At 36.5% G+C, this 18,781-nt stretch overlaps 1 pseudogene; it reads left to right on the forward strand.

Annotated features, from left to right (window-relative positions):
* The first annotated feature begins 888 nt into the window (after positions 1 to 888).
* On the forward strand, positions 889 to 18,181 carry LOC132612831 (TMV resistance protein N-like; annotated as a pseudogene).
* The last annotated feature ends 600 nt before the right edge of the window (positions 18,182 to 18,781 follow it).

An 18,781-nucleotide genomic window follows, 5' to 3' on the forward strand; every position in this document is an offset into this window, starting at 1 on the left:
GTACAATGATATTTATTGTATTTATTCAATGTTTTTGCGAAATTGATAATATGACGAGGTCGAAAGACTAATTAAAAGTTTCACTAAACTTTTTACTTACCGCGGAAGCGCGGTGAATATCACTAGTATACTGTATACAAGCTAGTTTCATAATCATTATTCGTAATGGTGAAGAAGATTCAAAATAGTTGTTGCAGTTGTGGGTTCGAGTCACCAAGGAAGCAAAAGGGAGCTCCTGGGGGTAAAAAAAAAATGTACTATTTGAAGGATAAGGTACAAACTGAAAAAATGAAAACTACATTAGGGGTGCAAATTACGAAGAAGTATTTAAATCACAATGAAGTCAACTGTTGTCTGGTGACAGCGAAATTGTTTAGATTATTTGTATTAGTTAATTCCTTCAATCACAATGAGTTGTTGTCTGGTGACAAATTGATTAGGTTTTTTTTATTAATTCAATCTGTTGAAGACTGAGTAATATTTGGATGAAGATTTTTTCAGCTTCCGTGGAAAATTGCAATAGAAAGAACAATCCAACTGGAAAAACTTCTCAGAAAGTTTTTCTCTTTCTTTGGCAGAGAAGAGAGAGGAACATTGGTGTTTGGACTTTGTAGCAATAATTCTATTCAACTCAGCATATACTTTTCTTTGTAGCTTCATATATCGGCATGTATTTTGAGCTGTCCATTGCGTACATATTACGGTTGGTTTTTCGGGTAGGGAGGGTGGAGGGGGCTGGTCTTTGAAGGAATTTCCTAGTACATTCTATAACATGCAGTTCAAAGTAAACTCAATAACAATAATTCTAATCAACTAGAGTAGAGATCAAGGAGCTTCACAGAAATTTACTATTACTTCTAATAATATTCAATGAAACGTATCAAAATATCAGTTGACTAGACCCAACAATAATAATCTATTCAACTGGAGTAGAGCCCATGTTCATAGAAACTTTCATATTTCAAGTGGTACTTGTTTATTTCTTCTTTCCTGTATATAACTTTGTTGGAAGTATCACCATTGATCTCTTGCCACAACCATACAGTTTATTTTTCTTTTCAGACAATTAACCGAATCCATGGCATCATCATCTTCTTCTTCTGTGAGTAATTCACAGTACTATCTTCGATGGAAGTATGATGTCTTTCTAAGTTTTAGAGGCGAAGATACTCGGAAAACATTTACAGGTCACTTGTTTGAAGGCTTGAGAAACTAGGGAATTTTCACCTTTCAAGATGATAAAAGGCTAGAGCATCGGGATTCGATCCCAGAAGAGCTCTTGAAAGCTATCAAAGAGTCTCAAGTTGCCCTCATCGTTTTCTCAACGAATTATGCTACATCAAGGTGGTGCTTGGATGAAATAGTGAAGATCATGGAATGCAAGGACGAAAATGGACAGACAATCATTCCGGTGTTCTATGATGCGGATCCAGCAACTATTCGATACCAAAGAGAGCTTTGCAGAAGCATTTGCCAAACACGAATCGAAGTATTAAGGATGATTTTGAAGGAACGAAGAAAGTACAAAGATGGAGGACTGCCCTACCTGTTGCGGAAAATCTTATAGGATATGACATCCACCTAGGTTGAGTACACAAAAAATATATGCAACAAAAATATCAGCACCCTCTCTTTTGTTCGGCATCACTACTTAGGACAAATAGTTCTCCACATTAACTCTACAATTATGTGTTTACAAACAACTTTTATGTGAAGTATTCATTTCCTTTTTATGAATTTAAACTATTTGAAAGTTTGTAGTAACCAGCTCCCTTATGCTGCTAATAGATTTAAGGATTTCAGTCATTTTTAAAGAAAAAGTGTTTATCAACACTTTTTTAATCAAACGCATCAACAAGTTATTTTCAGTTTTAGCATTTCTATTCAAACATGTGATGCTTATTTATAAAACCACCTCCCCCACATAAAAAAGTGTTTTTCATTTTTCAACACTAGGTGCTTAAAGCCACTTACATTCAGTTAAGCCAAACGGCCTCTTAGTCTTTTTATCATATTTATGCTCACTAACAATATGAAACACTTGTAAATACTTGACTTTCTTATGTTTATCCTCAATTAATCTTCTTATTTATGCAGGAACGAATCATTGAGTATTCAGCTAATTGTTGACCAAATTTCGTCCAAATTAGGCAAGACTTCTTTATCTTATTTGCAAGATGTTTTGGGAATACATACTCATTTAGAGAAAGTCAAATCCCTACTAAGTATTGGAATCAATGATGTTCGGATTATGGGGATCTGGGGCATGGGGGGATTGGTAAAACGGCAATTGGAAGAGCCATTTATGATACACTCTCGTATCAATTTGAAATTGCTTGTTTCCTTGCAGATGTTAAAGAAAATAAATGTGGAATGCATTCTTTGCAAAATACCATTCTCTCGGAACTCTTAAGGAAAAAAGCTAATTACGTGAATAATAAGGAGGATGGGAAGCACATGATGGCTCTTCGACTTCGTTTTAAGAAGGTTCTAGTTGTGCTTGATGACATAGATCACATAGACCATTTGGATTACCTAGCAGGCAAGCTTAATTGGTATGGCGATGGAAGTAGAATTATTGCAACAACTAGAGACAATCATTTGATAAGGAAGAATGATGTAGTATATGAAGTGACTGCACTAGATTACCATTAAGCTGTTCAATCAACATGCTTTCAAGGAAGAAGTTCCAGATGAGTGTTTTGAGAAGCTAACTTTGGATGTAGTAAGTCATGCTAAAGGCCTCCCCTTAGCCCTGAAATTCTGGGGTTCTTTTGTAACGACCCGTTAGGTCGTTTTGGTTGTTTTCTCATTTTTGCCTATTTCGCCCTTGTGAATCCGCCCATTTACTTATTTCAGATTGTCGTGTAGTGGGTGTGGTTGGCACCACTCCCGAGATAGCCGAAATATCTTAAGTTGGATAGTTGCTAGTTGAAGAATCTTTAAGTGTTAGGTTGACTTTAGGCATCATTGGGGGTATTTGTGTCATTTTGAGAATTTCGTCGGTTCCATTAGCTTCAAAACGTCGAATATAGACCGTTTGAGTGTTTGGTTCAGTTCCCGGGGGTCTTGAGGGCATTTTGGTCATTTGGTTGGAAAGTTGGTTTTTTCCCGTTTGGGGTTGACTTGGTCAACGAGACCTCTTGTGGGATTTTCGAGTGCACGAGTGAGTTCGTAGCACGTTTTTACATGTGTCTGCATATTTGGTTTGTATCGAGGAAGTTCCGGGAAAGTTTCGTGATAACGTCTAAATCCACTCCTCAAAGAGAAAGTGTACACGGTCGTATGCAATATAATTTACCCAACTATGAGTCGGGGTCGATCCCACAGGGAACAATATACTAGGTGATTAAGAAAGTAAGGAACTTTCACTTACCAAGCTAAACCAAACGATAGATAATATTTTGGTTTTTGAGAAAATTATTACTAATGAGGAAATGTAAACTAACCTAGAAAGCAAGTAAAATGATCAATGGCCACAAGCATGGATATAAGAAACTCTCAAGTAATGATCCAATGTATTTTATGATTTTACAACTAAGAGCGAGTTAATGTTAATAGATAATGGTTTCTAAAATCTCATTGAAAGTCTTCCAACCAAATCAATGAATTTCACTCTAAGCTTTTCCAAGCCTTAGAGTGTGATATCAAGCACAACCAATTGAATCTCAAGTAACTTTCCTATTCCTAGCTCAAGTTATTAGATGGGTTTAATGACCCAAATTCTTGTTAATTAATCTTTCCCAACCTAGATTTCCTCTTCCGAGCTCAATCAAAGTAAATGGGCGAGTCTTAGGGTTAGCTAATCCCTTAAGAAACATTAAAGAACAAGATTAATTAAATCAACAAAGACCCACTTCAATAGCAATAAAAATCATGCAATATATAAGCAAAACAAGAGTTTGATCCAAAACTTTAACAATGTATATTTTCATAAACAAGTTTCAAGTAATGGAATAAAATACAACACACTTAAATATGCAATGCAAAGAAAGGAATTGAAGAAAATATTAAGAAAATTATCATTAAAGAGCTCCAATCTTCTCCTCCAAAGGTGTGGTGTAAAAACCCTAGCTCCAAAGCTTGCAAAATGGCCAAAGATGAGTTTTACAAACCCTAGCATTCTATTTATAGAAGTGCCAAAACGGGAACAAAATCTGGACAAAAATACCCTGCATGCACAACATGCTACTCGCATCTTGTGTCGCATGTTGTGCCAAACCGTAGCATGTTGTGAAAATATCTCTGTCAGCACATGCTGCAGCAAGTGCTGCTCGCATGCACAACATGCTGCAGCAAGTGCTACTAGCATGTGCTGCCAGAAAGTGCTTCTTGTTCTATTTTTGCTCTATTTTGCTCCGTTTTGCTCTGTTATGCTCTCCGGGCATCTTATCCTACAAAACAACATAAATACACAAAAAGTAACAACAAAAGTGCTTGAAGAGTCACAAAAACTTAAGGAATTAGCATCGAATATCTCGTAATTTCGTGGCACATCAACACCCCCAACTTAAAGTCTTTGCTTGTCCTCAAGCAAATTAAAACCAAAATCTCAATGAGGATCCACTTTAAGCACAAAAACATGACTTTGATTGGTACAAATAATTAGGCTACAACCATGTGAAACTTCAACCACATAACTCCCTCATTTCAGAATACAATTTCAAGAATGCAATGGAGTTTCAAAACAATCAAGCGACAACACTCAAGCCTCAATAAGTGACTCAAAACCACTAGCTTACTAGATATGCTCATTTGAATCAACTTGGAATTTTTGAACATCACCAATCTATCGTAATCCATATGCCCTCACAAGAAAGAAAGTCCCAAAATCACTATATTCACAACAACAACGCAAGGGACAAATACACAAAGTCACTCACACTCAACAAAGAAATTCTAGTGCTAACAAATATCACACCATAAGCTTGCCCTTATTTTCAATCATCACTAACTCAAGAACATTCGGTTGGAGATCACATACGGACTTTTTAAGCTTGTAATGTAAGCTTAGGGAAGGGTAGGATAAGTATTTGGGATACAAGTGACTACGCCCTCCTTGAACACTACACAAAACCTTTCGTCCACTTTCCTCTTCATTTCAAAACATCACTTCTTCCTTTGCATACTAGTTTCCCCAATTATTCCAACTTCTTTTTGTGCAACCATTTTCTTGATTTCTATTTTTTTTTTTCACAAAGATACATTTTTTTGCACAAAAAGTTTGCAATCTTTTTGTATTTTTCAAATTTTCTTCCTTTCTTTTGACTTTTCCACAACACCAACCTTCACCACTCTCAAGCAACACTAACTCCCCCAACTTAGGATTTTGGCCTCAAATTCACAATTTCATGTTCAAGGAGGGAAAAGTTCAAAAGAAAGACTTTTCATCAAAAAGGGTAAAGACTTGTAATGTGTCAATCAAAGAAAAGGTCATAGGCTCAAATGGGGTTACTAGTGATATTATTTATGAAATGGTAGGCTAGAAAGGCTAAAGAGGCTTTTTCAAAAATCACAAAGATAGCCCAAGGTCATCTCTCTAACCAACATAATCAAAATTAACATTGAAAGACTAACCGGGCAAGTTCTAGATGATAAAAGTAAACACAAGAATTATTCAACAAACACTCACCACACATGGCATATGAACTAGTTAAGATGGATCAATTTCACTTCCTAAGCAAGAACAACTAGTGCAATATCTCATAATCCAAAATAAACACAACTAGTAGGTAAAGAGTCACCAAATGAGCCAAAAAGTTGTCACAACGATCATTCTTTCCTATGCACCTTGCTTTTTAACTTCCACAAAACAATTTGGAGGGGTATTCGCATTTCAATTTCACATGCAAGAGACTAACTCTATTAGTACCAAACAAGCCAAGAGTTTCCACATTTTTCCTCAAAGGAGCACCTATACCTAAACTACAAGACTAATGAAAGAAGTTAAGAAAGAAAATAAAATAATAAAAGTGACTAATCCACAACATGCCAACAAAACAAAATCTTCAAAAATTTGAGCAAGTTCCATTTGCAACAACGTCTATTCACAACCACACCAACAGTCACAAAACAAGCCCGGCAAGGGCACACAATATCCATACATAAGACAAAAGCCCAGCAAGGACACAAATCAAGCATAACCAAAATATAATGTGCTACCACATGCCACCCCCAACTACAAATATTGCAGTGTCCTCACTGCACAAAATTAAAAAAAAACATAAAATAGTTTGAGGGCAAATAATTTTTATTTTTTTGTCAGCACCTGCGACTCGCAGGCATGACCTGCGGTTCGCAGGTGATGTCACTGAGTCAGCACCTGCGAAACGCAAGCATGACCTGCGAATCGCAGGTGATGTCACCTGAAAACTTAGTGTGGCTATTGGGATCTATTTCAACAGCAGCTACTGGTTTGTGGCTGCTTTGAAACCCCGACCTGCTCAAAACAATTCCAAAAATTTTGAAACTTTGCAGATTAGTCAAAAGCAATAAAATAAACTATTCTAAAAAAAATAAATTTCAAAAACGACTTAAAATTTTTGAAAACGATGGGTTGCCTCCCACCAAGCGCTTAAGTTAACGTCGCGGCACGACGGTTACCTTTACCACTTTTCCCTCCACTTGGAGGATATGAATTTGCGCCCCAACTTTGAATCAAGATTCCGGTGATGCTCGTGAGGCAGTGGTAGGAAAGTAAAGAGGCCAACTCTCGGGTGTCGCATTTTGCACTTCTTGGCCCGTAAGTGAGGCATGCCATTTTGTCTTCTTGGCATATCAAACTTCAAAATGAAAACGCTTTCTTCTTCATCTCCAAAATTCTCCATAGGCTCGGTTAGTTCAACTTCCATTTCACTAACCAAGCATAATGTTGAAAAATGGTTGGAATGTGATCTAAGGCGCTCCATTTTCAAATTCGCTCCATTTTTTACATCCTCACCCACAAATGAACTAGAGTCTTCAAAAACCATTTCATGAACTGTTTTATGCAACTTTAGTATCATTTCTTCAATCTCGGCATCTTGCATTATTTTTGGATTGGTCAGTTGGCAATTCATCATTAGCTCTTGAAAATCAATCTTGACCTCTTCTTCATTGGAAACCAACTCAAAACTACAATCCATGGCCCTTTGATATTGAGCATCACATGCCTCAATCTTTGCATTCAATTCGACCTTCAATTTTTGGATAGCGATTTCAAGTAGCTCCACTTCTTGACTTTGCTAAACATGCATTTTTAGAAATTCTTCCATCATCCGTGAAATGCCTTCACGGTGATCCCCATAGGCTTCAAGTTGTTGAGCTTGATTCATTAGCCAATCTTGGCTCAAAATTTCCATCTTGTCAAGTTTTTCTTCATTGTGAGAGTCGTCCAACTCTTGTAAAAATCCATCCATGGTGAGATATACCTTTTGGATAGTTTCATCATCTCCATGTTGAACTTTTTCCCATAATTTGGTCAAGACTTGCCCATAGTTTTCATTCCTCCCCGTTATGCTTCTCAAAATTTCCTCAACTTCTTCTTTTTGAGAATTGGAGTTTTCATCTTCAAGATTTTGCTCTTCTTTAAGTTGAACCACTTCTTCACTTTCACAACTTACGTTGTGGACATAAGAATTTTCGGGCTCATCCTTCAAATTTGAAATCTCTTCTTCAACCAATTCATTTTGAGGAGTAGACACTTCCATGACAATTGAGGAATTTGCATCTTCTAATGAATCATTCATTCTTTTCATAGCTTCTCCATTTTCTAAAATGGATTGTTGGACGAGTTTTCGCTCTTCCTCCATTTTAGCTTCCCGATCTAAGTATGTTTGGAGCATTGCCATGATGCCTTCATATCCGGCACTTTGTCCTTCACTTGTCATGTCATTGTCCCTATCAAACTCAAAAGCACAACTAGCATTTTCGTTAGAACAACTTGGGGGAGAGGGAGCAAAATAATTGGGACAATCACCCCAATGTCCACCTTGACCACCACATATATTACAAATATTTCCATCATAGGATTGAGACGGTGCACACATCTCTCTCCCGGGAAAATTTTCACAATCTTGCCAAAAGTGGGGTCCTCCACAATATGGACATGGGTCATCAAATTATGAACAACTACCATCCGACCAATTTTCATTATATGATGCCATTTTTTTTATATATATAAAAATCAAATAAAGCAACAAAACAACAACACAAATATTCACAAGTTTGGACCAAAGCAAGCAAGCTTAAATCTCAAACTAACTCAAATATGCCAAATTGTTCCCCGGCAACGGCGCCAAAATTGATAACGTCCAAATCCACTCCTCAAAGAGAAAGTGTACACGGTCGTATGCAATATAATTTACCCAACTATGAGTCGGGGTCGATCCCACAGGGAACAATATACTAGGCGATTAAGAAAGTAAGGAACTTTCACTTACCAAGCTAAGCCAAACGATAGATAATATTTTGGTTTTTGAGAAAATTATAACTAATGAGGAAATGTAAACTAACCTAGAAAGCAAGTAAAATTATCAATGGCCACAAGCATGGATACAAGAAACTCTCAAGTGATGATCCAATGTATTTTATGATTTTACAACTAAGAGCGGGTTCATGTTAATAAATAATGGTTTCTAAAATCTCATTGAAAGTCTTCCAACGAAATCAATGAATTTCACTCTAAGCTTTTCCAAGCCTTAGAGTGTGATATCAAGCACAACCAATTGAATCTCAAGTAACTTTCCTATTTCTAGCTCAAGTTATTAGATGGGTTTAATGACCCAAATTCTTGTTAATTAATCTTTCCCAACCTAGATTTCCTCTTCCGAGCTCAATCAAAGTAAATGGGTGAGTCTTAGGGTTAGCTAATCCCTTAAGAAACATTAAAGAACAAGATTAATTAAATCAACAAAGACCCACTTCAATAGCAATAAAAATCATGCAATACATAAGCAAAACAAGAGTTTGATCCAAAACTTTAACAATGTATATTTTCATAAACAAGTTTCAAGTAATGGAATAAAATACAACACACTTAAATATGCAATACAAAGCAAGGAATTGAAGAAAGGATTAAGAAATTTATCATTAAAGAGCTCCAATCTTCTCCTCCAAAGGTGTGGTGTAAAAACCCTAGCTCCAAAGCTTGCAAAATGGCCAAAGATGATTTTTACAAACCCTAGCATTCTATTTATAGAAGTGCCAAAACGGGAACAAAATCTGGACAAAAATACCCTGCATGCAAAACATGCTACTCGCATCTTGTGTCGCATGTTGTGCCAAACCGTAGCATGTTGTGCAAATATCTCTGTCAGCACATGCTGCAACAAGTGCTGTTCGCATGCACAACATGCTGCAGCAAGTGCTACTAGCATGTGCTGCCAGAAAGTGCTTCTTGTTCTATTTTTGCTCTATTTTGCTCTGTTTTGCTTCGTTATGCTCTCCGGGTATCTTATCCTACAAAACAACATAAATACACAAAAAGTAACAACAAAAGTGCTTGAAGAGCCACAAAATCTTAAGGAATTAGCATCGAATATCCCGTAATTTCGCGGCACATCATCTCGCTATTTTGGGTTGTGAGAGTCAAAACTAGATTTATGCTAGTTCTGGTGTGCTCGCTGACGCAAGGTTGGTTCCGCCCCTGCAGATGCGCTCCAGCGAGAGGAGTCCTGCAGGAGAGAGAATCTGGTGAGCTGCCCTAGGTCCGCTACTACAAAGATTTTCCCACAGCAGCGAGGTCGCAGTGGCGCGGCATCCTCCGCTGCTGCTGACCTGGGATATTTCTGGTGGTTGCGCCTCAGCGAGGAGTTATCCGCTGGTGCATTTCCGCTGGTGCGCGAATCGCTGAACAGAATGTGCATTTAGTGTCTTCCATCCTTAGGCAATTCATTCTAAACCCTTAAGTCTTGAGATTGAATTTGGAGAAGATTGAAGAGATTTCAAGGAGAAAACCATTGGGTAAGTCTTCTAATTTGGTATTTTGATTATTTCCATGATCTAGGTTCATAACCCATGCTTAGAATGTTTGGAATTTTGGATTGAAGATGGAATGGAAGGATTTTGGAACCTAACCTAAGAATTGGGGGTTTTGATAATTGAGCATGAATTATTGATTATTTGTGGTTGATTTTTGGTACATAAGTTATATTAAGTATGAGGATCATGATTTTAGGTCCAATTTACTGTTTTTCCCTTTTGGGTTCGGGATCCTAATTTTAGGGCTTAATTTAGAGATTTGGAATTATGTAGCAATATGGGTATTGATAGACTCATACTCTAACATATAATCCCTATTTGACTAGACTTTGATCGTTCGAAGATTTTTCGGCTTGGCAAGAGAGCGTTGTGATTCGATATTCGCCATTCCAGGCAAGTTGAGACCTTGCACTCTTTCTTGAACTTGTGGTTGGCTAAAATAAATTTAATAAGAGGGTTATGGGGTAATTAAGGGGGTTCCGATACTCGTGAGGTGACGAGCACCAGCATCGGATACCGATCATCATGTTATGGGTATTTGCGCAATTCAATTGTATAGTTGGTCTGAATGCCATGCTTTGGGCACTAGCTGATAGAATAGTACGATCCTTTGGATCTGTGATTGGGGTCTGATGTCCGTACTTTATGCCTCTTATTATTATTGCATGTCTTATCTGTTTGCGTGCATATCACTCATATATCCTCATTGAAATGAAAAGAAAGTAAAAGGTGAAGCCCTTATGATATTGAGAATATAATAATGGATTTCATGCTTACATACTTGTTCTTGACTTGTGGTATGCCATATTCATACTTTATATGTATTTCATGGATACTATTTGAGGATATGACTGTGAGTCTGAGGGGATCTAGTTCCAGATGAGTGATGATGCTTTAGCATGTTCCGTTGACAAATGAGACCGTGATCCGAGGATTTACCAGAGCGGTGATATATGGGCCTCATGAGCCCCCCATGGGTCACGATTCGTTGACATTCGAACGTGTGTATATCGGGAAGTGGAAACAGGCCTTGTATTGCATTTGCATCTCATTCATCCATACTTTATATTGTTGGTGTGATTATTGGTTGATGACTTGTCTTATCTTGAAATCTATCTGTTATGTGGTTTAGCTGTTAATGTGATATCTGGTATTATGGACTAATGGCAGACTAGTGTGGTTGTGGTATCATGAACCAGCCCTCGTCTCCTTTCTGGAAAGGGTCGATCAACGATGTTGCTGAGTACCCGTTGTTTATTGTACTCACGCTACACTTGCGGCACCGTTTTGCGTGCAGATTTGGTCCCCAGTACCAGTGGAGCTCGTGACTATCAGGCTGCCTGCTAGAGCCTTTGCTGAGAGACAGGGGTGAGTACCATGGTTCTTGACGACTCCGGACTCTTCTCTATCATTGACATTTTGTCTTTCTTCATTCTAGACAGTTCAATTTATGTATTTTCAGACTCTTTGTACTTCTTAGTAGTCCTTGTGTTTGGTGACATCAGTTTTTGGGAAGATTTGTAATAACTTTTAAGTATTTTTATTTAAGATTGTTCAGACTTGAAATTGACTTGTATGATTTTATTCCCATTTTAGTATTTCCTTATATTTTGGGTTGTTAATGGTTTGTGTTGGCTTACAAGTACGGTGGGACTAGTGCCATCATGACTTGGTAAATTGGGTCGTGACAAATTAGTATCAGAGCCCTAGGTTAATTGATCTCACCAATACAAGGACACTGTCTATTAGAGTCTCGCGGATGGGTGCGAAGAGCTCCGTACTTATCTTCGGGAGGCTATAGGACATTTAGGAAAGCTCTGTCTTTTATTCCTTATCGTGCATAATTACCTCGTTGTGGCTCCTCAGGCTCTTCGAACTCCAGTTGCAGGTGTTGTTCCCACAGTTTGATCAACGGGGAAAGAATTTGAAGATGTGGAGGAAAAACCAAAAGTTTCTTGTCAAAAGGTGAGATGACTCAGTTTAACACTTTTGCAATAAAAGATTTTCTAGTCGAAAGGTAATGATCATGCTCTAACTTTAGCCATACACTTTTGTAGGGCATTTTCATAGTTGTACCAAGTTAAACATGCAACTCCGTGTGACCTATAGGTCACAGGCTCAAGCCGTGGAAGCAGTCACTAATGCTTGGGGTGCTTGCATTAGGGTACGTTGTCTACATCACATCCCTTGGGGTGCGACCCTTCTCTGGACCTTGCATGAATGCGGGATGCTTTGTGCACCGGACTGCCCTTTTTTTTTTTCCCCAAAGTTAAACGTGGAGGTTCAATTTAGGATAGAGGGAGTAAAACAACGTTTTATAAAATAAACACTGTAGGAAAGGAGAGCATTAAATATGTGTATGTTTTTTTCATTAAATGTTCCTACTTAGAGAAATTTCAGTTTCATTTAGAATTTTAATCACAGAAGTACCAGACTTAGTCATAGTTTCATTACTGACCACTGATTAATCCAATCTTTGAGGCAGAAAGTGAGGGTGAGAGATGGAAAAAAGTCTGTCTGGAATATGTCTCGAGATTTTAAAGTTGATAATCGCTAAAGTATGTAACATTGCATTAGTTACAGCAGCGCTTGCATGACAGAATATTTTAGTTTGTCACAACTCACAATATTGAGTTGGTCACACAAGCTAGGTAATTTGTTTAACTTTGTTTATTCCAAGCACACGTCTGACGTCCAGACTCTACAAGTTTTGCCTCATCAAAACTTGCTTTTTTTAGTAAGCTGGATACCCTTTTAGCAGTAGTATTCTAGTATAGATTCTAAAAAGGTGTTGGTCTATTATAAGAAAATATTTTAACCAAAACAATTTAGGAAAAAATCTTTGTATTTTATGGAAATTATTTATGTGGGTGCACAGTATGAAAAAGAAGTTATTGTTGCACAAGGAATCATATTTAGGTGCCTCCATATTACCCATTTGCATCTACATATACACATTGAATAAGCTGTATTCGTACCCAAAATTCAAACAATGAAGCCAAAGCTGCATACAGAGGATTAAGTCTTGTAAATTTTATCCCGTGACTTCACTTGATTCTCCTGATGTATCTTGGGTCAAGTCTCCATTCATAAAATGTTACTACGGGAAGGCTCACAAGTTTTTCTGAACGATGCATCAGAGAGCATTTTCAGAATGGAATCATACTGTTACTTATAGCATGTATTCTGCGGCAAACATTAGAGTTATGGAACTATTTGAGGATGTAGAAAGATCTATAGAAACAAATATAATGTAATTTTCCCTCCTCAATCCTATAGCAAAGTGTTGTTATTCCCGCAAAGGTAGCCGCTGATCCATGAGTTCAGAATTTAGTGATAGTTCCTTTTGATGCTCTCTCTGATTGTTATATTTGGGGACATCTCTTTTTTAAATACAAATACCTCTCTTGTTATGGCAGGGAGGTCGGGAGAAAGATGAAGCAATTGAAGATGCAGCACAACGTGAGACAATGGGTGAAGTGGAGGTTCGTTCTCCCTCGTGATCGCTTTCAGTTTCTTTTATATTTCAATTTTTAGGGAAAAGGTGAAATAAGAACAAACTCTTTGTGTTATCTAGTTGTTTATTACATCAGATAAACGACATAATACTAGCTGTGGTAGAGTTAAGGGCTTAGCATCTCTACCACATTTATAAAAACATTTGCAAATCTGTAAAATTTGCAAAAACATTGAGTGCTTGATAGTTAAGCGAAAAAGTTACTTAGCAGCTCTTTGCTCTCAAGATTGTTTGCACTAATTAATGATTATCTGATGTTGTGATTGCTCCTTTGGATTAGGAATACGCGATTTTTTAAATCTTACAATCTACTGTCTTGTTGACATTGAACTGATAAAGTAGTATTCTATATTTGGATTACTTATAAGTGGTTCTAACAAGTTCTACTCTGATTTTGGATTACTTTTTCAGTGGTAACTGGGAAGATGGTACTTTGAGAACAGAACCGATGAACACTACCTATGAAGGGCATAGGTTTCGTCTGTTTGTAACAGAACAACTAGATGCTTGGCCCAAGAAAGAGATTCAAGAAATAACTTGGTATGCAATAATTTATCCCTTTCAAAATTCATCTTAAAATATAACCACATCTTCCGTTTTCTGACAAGTAGCTGGTTTGAAAACCAATTGCAGATAAATGTTCACCGAGCAAGAAAACTTTGTCAAAACATGTCCATGAAAGAGGTCGTAGAACTATAAGTCGCCTCACATCACAAAGCAAACGGACCAAACAGGAACTATTTCCAGAAATCCGATGTAGCTCAAAAACTTTCTCCTAGTTAAATGCCAACTTGTTGAAATCGTTTGACTTAAGCTAGTTGAAAGTATCTTTGACAGCCTCTCGTCATCCACTAGATGTTTTAGCAACATCTACCCCAAAATTTTCCACCGTACAAACTGAAATCACCAAAAATAAAAATAAAAATGCATAACAAAGTCATGTCACATGTGACTTGCAAGGAGGGGGGGGGGGGGGGGGGGGGGTTGGTGGATCTGTTAGTTTTTAACGAAGCCTAACAAAAGGACGATTTTTGCTAACTTTAAGGCACTTCAAGGATGGTTTTTGTTCATAGTGGTAGTTTAAGGATGTAGCTTAAGTTTTGGGTATAGCTAAAAGTATGTATACAGAGGCAGGATTAGGCTCCTCTCCATTTCCCTTCTCTCCATTTTCCCCAAGTTCTACTTTAGATTAGAAACACATGGCATGAATTAGAATTAATGACTAAGATTTAATTGACTAAAACAAGGTCCTAACCATAGTTTATATAATTAATAACTTATCCATAAATATATTAAAATATTTTATCTCTCATCCTATTTTAATAACCCATCTTTTTTTTCAATCATGACAACTCTTTAATGGTGATATTTTCCAGAATATAGACAATTATTTCAGAAATATATAATTACCTATTGAATAATGGGGTCTATATTATATGAATTAGTAAGCATCATAATTGAAAAAACGGAAAATATCACCAATTGAATAATGGGTCTAATGAAAAAAAAAATTAAATGGCAAAAAATAATCGGGTAAATCAGAAAAGATATTTTACTGGGTAGGAAAAGTAAAATAGCTAGAGAGAGAAAAATATTCTAATATATTAATGGATAAGTTATTAATTATGTAATCACAGTTAGGGCTTTGTTTTAGTCAAGTAAATCTTGGCCATTAATTCTAATCCATGCCATGTGTCTCTAATCCAAGAAAGAACTTGGGGAAAATTGAGAGAAGGGAAATGGAGAGGAGCTCAATCCTACAGAGGCAGGATCCAGGACTTGGGACTTCGGGATTAAGTCATTTTAAGTTACTAAGTTCTAGATTAATAATTTATACATATTCAATAATTTTTTAAATTTAAATACAGAATTTGGACCAAAATTACTAGATTCGGCCAAACTTATAAACTATAGTCTAGCTCTGCCTCTGGAAATGAAAGGAATAGAAGTTATGGATATTATTAAGAAGGAATAATACATAAACATGCACTCAAACTTGGCCTCAGCTGGCAACTAAACACTCAAGCTTTGAGAATGCACATCTAGACACCTTAACTCGTCTCCGCTGTATTAGTTGAATGCTCTAACTTACAAAAGGATCTTCTAGACACCTCCAAAATTTATGTGACACGTTAGCATCGAGAGTCCATGATACACAGTGGGGACAAGTTGAGATGTCTAGATGTACAATCCCAAAAGTTGGAGCGCTTACTTGGGTAAGGCAAATGAAGCCTTTGCCATAGGCCCCCAAATATTTAGGGAGCCAAAATTATTAAAAATACTAGGTATTATATTACTATATATAACACATAATTTATGTATTATTATTAATATGAATAATTAAAAAAATTAAAATTTTATTTAGTTTGATTGAAGTTGTACAGATGAGTGAGTAAATAACGGTAAAAAAATTCATTAAATTAATTAGTATATTAATATTCCTTGTAGATTCTAATTTTTCTTTCTCTATGTACACTCATTTTTCTGTCACGTTTTTAATGATTTTGCTTTCGATTTTTCTGAATTAGGTACTTAATTTTGTCATGTTTGATCCATTCTTCAGAAATCAAGTACATTTGTCATATTTTTAACAGAGAAATAACTAAAATCAAGTGACACAAAGTTAGAAACTCGATGGATAATAGACCTGTTTTTCTATCTTGCTACACTTAATTACCATGCTTTTGCCTACGGTAAAGTTCAGAATTGTGATGTGCGTGCTCTTACCGTTAGATAAAAAGTTTGGGATTCTTTTGTGTCTCATTATAATTCTATGAATTTTACGAAATAAGTTTAGGGCCCTCTTGATATATTTCCGCTTTATGCCACCAACATCATTGAGCCACCCCTGAAGTTTTGGGTATAGCTAAAGGTATGTATACAGAGGCAGGATCCAGGATTTGGGACTTCGGATTTAGTCATTTTAAGTTACTAAGTTCTAGATTAATAATTTATGCATATTCAATAATTTTCTATATTTAAATACAGAATTTGGACCAAATTACTAGATTCAGCCAGACATATAAACTATAGTCTAGCTCCGCCTCTGGAAATGAAAGGAATAGAAGTTATGGCTATTATTAAGAAGGCATAATACATAAACATGCACTCAAACTTGGCCTCAGCTGGCAACTAAACACTCCAACTTTGAGAATGCACATCTAGACACCTTAACTCGTCTCCGCTGTGTCGGTTGAATACTCTAACTTACAAAATGATCTTCTAGACACCTCCAAAATTTATGTGTCACGTTAGCATTGAGTGTCCATGATACACAGTGGGGACAAGTTGAGATGTCTATATGTGCAATCCCAAAAGTTGGAGCGCTTACTTGCCAGCTGAGGCCAAGTTGAGTGTCAGTTTATATATAGAATAACAATTACGAAACTGAAGGTATAGTTACGAGCTCTTTAAGATAATAAAAATTGAAAAACTAGTGCTAAAATTAAAACAAATGAGGAAAAAATAGATAAGATTCATATTCTCTCTGAAATGACACGTCACCTTTGTTATGACCATAATTATGAATTACTCCTCTGTCGTCAATCCAAAAAAGAATGTCATCTTTTTTCTATATTTAGAAACAATTTAACTTTATGAGATGATTTAAAACCACACAAATATCTAAGGTTTATTTTGGACCACAAATTTTAAAAGTCTTCCTTTATTTCTTAAACTCCGTGCCTAGTCAAATGGTGCAACATAATTAGGACGGATAGAATATATGATATATAAATCCGAAGTCACAATTTTACCCAAAATGAAGAAAAAGTTGAGACAAGGGAAGAGGAGCATAGGTAGGAAGACGAACAGTGACCCAGCGGCAAAGGCCAAAAACCTACAGTATACTATCAGAAAAGTGGGCTAAAAGGTACGGACCCATTTTTGTTTTCACTTTCCATCTACACAAAGAAAAATAGAATCATGCTAGTGCTTTTGATATGTCGTTATCTCCAATCTCAATCATGTGCAGCTATTGTCCAAGATAAAGAAATAAATAAATGACATTACACAATAAAGTCAAGTTGTCATGCTTTGTCAGTGATAAAAAAATTGCTCGGATATTACCTTACTGTTAGGATTTATCCATTAACATATTTATGCTTGTGGGAGATAAGAAAACTGGAAACTTTTGCAGGGAATAAAATTATAAGGTAATTTTTGATAACATATTCTTCCTCGTCCCACTTTTGTTTTCACTTTCCATCTGAACAAAATAGACTGCCTTTGATTGGTTGTTTATCGATCAATCACATACGAATAGTCCACTTAGGTGGTCTATTCATAATTAAAAAGAAGAAGATGATATCGAATAATGCACATCTTTTTGGAAGTCTGAAAGACATCATCTATCACCTGGCATAAGAATAGTCCGCTTGGGTGGTCATTTCGTGAAAGAGGTGTAAGACATTATAGAGCAATAGCCCAGCGGAATAATTAGTGGCGTACCTCCAGCCATTGTTTCGAAACAGTCGTAGTCGGCATCAGCGTTGTTGTCGTAGGTTTCCAACTCCAGTGGGTCTTCTAAGCACTCAACCCTCACTCTTTAGATGGTATGGAGTTTTAGAGAAAGTTGTGCTTAGGGACCTTTTAACCGGATGTATTCTATTTATAGATGTTCTCCATCAAGAACTTCTAATAGCAGTTACAAACAAGATGGGCAACAGTTTTAGGAGGCTATGGGCAACATGGCAGTTGCATTAGGAGAAGGAGTTGTAATGCCATGGAAGTTACGGACCACATTTTAGATAATACCAACATTCTCCCACTTGGTCCGTATACTTTAATCCCATAAGTGAAACATAATACATGAATCATGGCGATAGTTTCTCTAAGAGTGAGTAGTATCTTCCATGTATCACAATGCATTATGCCTCTAAGCCTCAACCCATATTACTTAACGAATAAACTCAATGTTTATTCTAGGTCCATATTTAATGATATTTACCAAAATAAAACCGAATGTGCACACAGTAACAAATACGAGAAAGATCATATGAAATAGAGTTTCATAAACATTTGTTGTTACAACGAAATTGTACATAGTGGAACTAAGTCCCATTGTGACAACATGATCCTTAAATTTCTGAGGTGGCATGCCTTTAGTTAAAGGATCAGCTAAAATCAGTTCAGTGCTAATGTGCTTAATGACCACTTTCTTATCTTTAACATGTTTTCTTATGGCAATATACTTGATGTCGATATGCTTGCTTCGACTACCACTTTTGTTATTCTTAGCCATAGAAACAACAGCTGAATTGTCACAATATAATCTTAATGGCTTAGAGATAGAGTTGACAATTC

Source organism: Lycium barbarum, chromosome 10 (assembly GCF_019175385.1).
Source record: "Lycium barbarum isolate Lr01 chromosome 10, ASM1917538v2, whole genome shotgun sequence".
Lineage (NCBI taxonomy): Eukaryota > Viridiplantae > Streptophyta > Magnoliopsida > Solanales > Solanaceae > Lycium > Lycium barbarum.